We start from the raw sequence: 4747 nt of genomic DNA on the forward strand, positions 1-4747 counted from the left end.
TTTTCCCCTAAGGTCAGGAACGCGGCAGGGATGTCCACTATCACCACTGCTATTCAACATAGTATTAGAAGTCCTGGGCGCCTGGGTGGCTCAGTCGTTAAGCGTCTGCCTTCAGCTCAGGTCATGATCTCAGGGTCCTGGGATCGAGTCCCACATCGGGCTCCCGGCTCGGCAGGAAGCCTGCTTCTCCCTCTCCTACTCCCCCTGCTTGTGTTCCTGCTCTCGCTATCTCTCTCTCTGTCAAATAAATAAATAAAATCTTTAAAAAAAAAAGAAGTCCTAGCCACAGCAATCAGACAACAAATAGAAATAAAAGGCATCCAAATTGGCTAAGAAGAAGTCAAACTCTCACTCTTTGCAGATGATATGATACTTTATGTGGAAAACCCAAAAGACTCCACCCCAAAACTGCTAGAACTCATACAGGAATTCAGTAAAGTGGCAGGATATAAAATCAATGCACAGAAGTCAGTGGCATTCCTATACACCAACAACAAGACAGAAGAAAGAGAAATTAAGGAGTTGATCCATTTACAATTGCACCCAAAACCATAAGATACCTAGGAATAAATCTAACCAAGAGGCAAAGGATCTGTACTCAGAAAACTATAAAATACTCATGAAAGAAATTGAGGAAGACACAAAGAAATGGGAAAACGTTCCATGCTCATGGATTGGAAGAACAAATATTGTGAAGATGTCAATGCTACCTAGAGCAATCTACACATTCAATGCAATCCCCATCAAAACACCATCCACTTTTTCCAAAGAAATGGAAAAAATAATCCTAAAATTTGTATGGAACCAGAAAAGACCCCGAATAGCCAGAGGAATGTTGAAAAAGAAAAGCAAAGCTGGCGGCATCACAATTCCGGACTTCAAGCTCCATTACAAAGCTGTAATCATCAAGACAGTATGGTACTGGCACAAAAACAGGCACATAGATCAATGGAACAGAATAGAGAGCCCAGAAATGGACCCTCAACTCTATGGTCAACTAATATTTGACAAAGCAGGAAAGAATGTCCAATGGAAAAAAGACAGTCTCTTCAACAAATGGTGTTGGGAAAATTGGACAGCCACATGCAGAAGAATGAAACTGGACCATTTCCTTACACCACACACAAAAATAGACTCAAAATGGTTGAAAGACCTCAATGTGAGACAGGAGTCCATCAAAATCCTAAAGGAGAACACAGGCAGCAACCTCTTTGACCTCAGCCGAAGCAACTTCTTCCTAGAAACATCGCCAAAGGCAAGGGAAGCAATGGCAAAAATGAACCACTGGGACTTCATCAAGATAAAAAGCTTTTGCAAAGCAAAGGAAACAGTCAACAAAACCAAAAGACAACCGACAGAATGGGAGAAGATATTTGCAAATGACATATCAGATAAAGGGCTAGTATCCAAAATCTATAACGAACTCATCAAACTCAACACCCAAAGAACAAAGAATCCAATCAAGAAATGGGCAGAAGACATGAACAGATATTTTTCCAAAGAAGACATCCAAATGGCCAACAGACACATGAAAAAGTGCTCAACATCGCTCGGCATCAGGAAAATCCAAATCAAAACCTCAAGGAGATACCACCTCACACCAGTCAGAATGGCCAAAATTAACAAGTCAGGAAACGACAGATGTCGGCAGGGATGCGGAGAAAGGGGAACCCTCCTACACTGTTGGTGGGAATGCAAGCTGGTGCAGCCACTCTGGAAAACAGTATGGAGGTTCCTCAAAAAGTTGAAAATAGAGCTACCCTATGATCCAGCAATTGCATTACTGGGTATTTTCCCCAAAGATACAAACATAGGGACCCAAAGGTGTATGTGCACCCCGATGTATATAGCAACAATGTCCACAATAGCCAAACTATGGAAAGAGCCAAGATGTCCATCGACAGATGAATGGAAAAAGATGTGGTATATATATACAATGGAATATTATGCAGCCAACAAAAGGAATGAGATCTTGCCATTTGCAAGGACGTGGATGGAACTGGAGGGTATTATGTTGAGCGAAATAAGTCAAACAGAGAAAGACATGTATCATATGACCTCACTGATATGAGGAATTCTTAATCTCAGGAAACAAACTGAGGGTTGCTGGAGTGGGGGGTGTGGGAGGGATGGGGTGACTGGGTGATATACACTGGGGAGGGTATGTGCTATGGTGAGTGCTGTGAATTGTGCAAGACTGTTGAATCTCAGATCTGTACCTCTGAAACAAATAATGCAATATATGTTAAGAAAAAAGAAGAAGGTAGCAAGAGGGGAAGAATGAAGGGGGGGAAATCGGAGGGGTAGACGAACCCTGAGAGATGATGGACTCTGAAAGACAAACTGAGGGTTCTAGAGGGGAGGGGGGTGGGAGGATGGGTTAGCCTGGTGGTGGGTATTGAGGAGGGCATATTCTGCATGGAGCACTGGATGTTATGCACAAACCATGAATCATGGAACACTACATCTAAAACTAATGATGTAATGTATGAGGATTAACATAAGAATAAAAAAATTTATAAAAAAAAAGATCTACCATCTTAGCAAATTTTGAATATGCAATACAGTATCGTAGCTATGGGTACTAGACTATCTAGTAGAGATCCTACTTACTTATCTTGCATAACTGAAACTTTGTACCCTTTGACCACCATCTCCCCATTTTCTACTTTCCCTAAACCCCTGATAATCATTCTACTTTGTGCTTCTATGAATTGGACTATTTTAGATTCTACCTATAAATGAGATTATTCACTATTTGTCTTTCTAAGTCTGGTTTATTTTATTCAGAGTCCTCCAGATCCATCCATGTTGTTGCAAATGGCAGGATTTCTTTCTTTTTTTAAGTGCAGAATAATATTACATGTTATGTATATACTGCATTTTCTTTAACCATTTATCTGTTGATGGACATTTAGGTTGTTTCCATATCTTGGCTATTGTGAATAATGTTTCAATGAGCCTGGGAGTGCAGATTTCCCTTCAAGACCTTGCTTTGGATTCTTTTGCCCATATATCTAGAAGTGTGATTGCTGGATCGTATGACAGCTCTATTTTTAAAATTTTTAGGGCCCTCCATACTATTGTCCATAATGGGTGTATCAATTTACATTCCCTCCAACAGTGTATCATTGTTCCCTTTTTTGACATCCTTACCACCACTTATTCTCTTTTATTTTTATAATAGTAGCCACCCTTAGGGGTGTGAGATGTTATCTCATGGTCTTAATTTGCATTTCCTTGATGATTAATGGTGTTGAGCACCTTTTCACATCTCTGTTGGTCATGCATGTGTTTACTTTGAAGAAATATCTATTCAAGTCCTTTGTCCATTTTAAAATTTATTTTTATCAAGTTTTTTTTTTTTTTTTCATGTACACAGAGAGCTAAGGCTTCCATTTATTTTTGCATTTTTATTCATGGACAACATTTTCATTTTATTGAAATATACATTGTTCTAGGTATTCATAGTGTCTAACAAGTTTCCTAATTTATGTAAATCTGACAAATTGCAAAATAATTGATTATAAACAACCTTCTGATTCATGAATTTGAGGCTACTGATGGAAAAAGAAAATATTTGAACACTTTTTTTCAGCATTGGTTACCCCTAAATACCATTTGTTTCTTTTTTTTTTCATAGTACTGTATATTTATTGAAAAGAAAACTGCATATCAGTGAGCCCATGCAGTTCAAACTCATGTTGTTTAAGAGTCAACTGTAATAATCTGCTTTTTTAAAAAAAAAATTATTGTTATGTTAATCACCATACATTACATCATTAGTTTTTGATGTAGTGTTCCATGATTCATTGTTTGCGTATAACACCCAGTGCTCCATGCAGAATGGGCTCTCTTTAATACCCATCACCAGGCTAACCCATCCTCCCACCCCCTCTCCTCTAGAACCTTCAGTTTGTTTTTCAGAGTCCATAGTCTCTCATGATTCATCTCCCCCTCCGATCTCTCCCCCTTCATTCTTCCCCTTCTGCTATCTTCTTCTTCTTCTTTTTTTAACATATATTGCATTATTTGTTTCAGAGGTACAGATCTGTGATTCAACAGTCTTGCACAATTCACAGCGCTCACCAGAGCACATACCCTCCCCAGTGTCTATCACCCAGCCACCCCATCGCTCCCACCCCCCACCACTCTAACAACCCTCAGTTTGTTTTCTGAGATTAAGAATTCCTCATATCAGTGAGGTCATATGATACATGTCTTTCTCTGATAGACTTATTTTGCTCAGCATAACACCCTCCAGTTCCATCCACGTCCTTGCAAATGGCAAGATCTCATTCCTTTTGATGGTTGCATAATATTCCATTGTGTGTGTGTGTATAGATAGATAGATAGATAGATAGATAGATAGATATAGATAGATAGATAGATAGATAGATAGATAGATAGATAGATATAGATATATATAGATATATATACACCACATCTTCTTTATCCATTCATCTGTCGATGGACATCTTGGCACTTTCCACAGTTTGGCTATTGTGGACATTGTTGCTATATACATCGGGGTGCACGTACCCCTTTGGGTCCCTATGTTTGTATCTTTGGGGAAAATACCCAGTAATGCAATTGCTGGATCGTAGGGTAGCTCTATTTTCAACTTTTTGAGGAACCTCCATACTGTTTTCCAGAGTGGCTGCACCAGCTTGCATTCCCACCAACAGTGTAGGAGGGTTCCCCTTTCTCTGCATCCCTGCCAACATCTGTCGTTTTCTGACTTGTT

Source organism: Mirounga leonina, unplaced genomic scaffold (genome assembly GCF_011800145.1).
Source record: "Mirounga leonina isolate KUSES-001 unplaced genomic scaffold, KU_Mleo_1.0 Mir_224, whole genome shotgun sequence".
In the NCBI taxonomy this organism is placed as follows: domain Eukaryota; kingdom Metazoa; phylum Chordata; class Mammalia; order Carnivora; family Phocidae; genus Mirounga; species Mirounga leonina.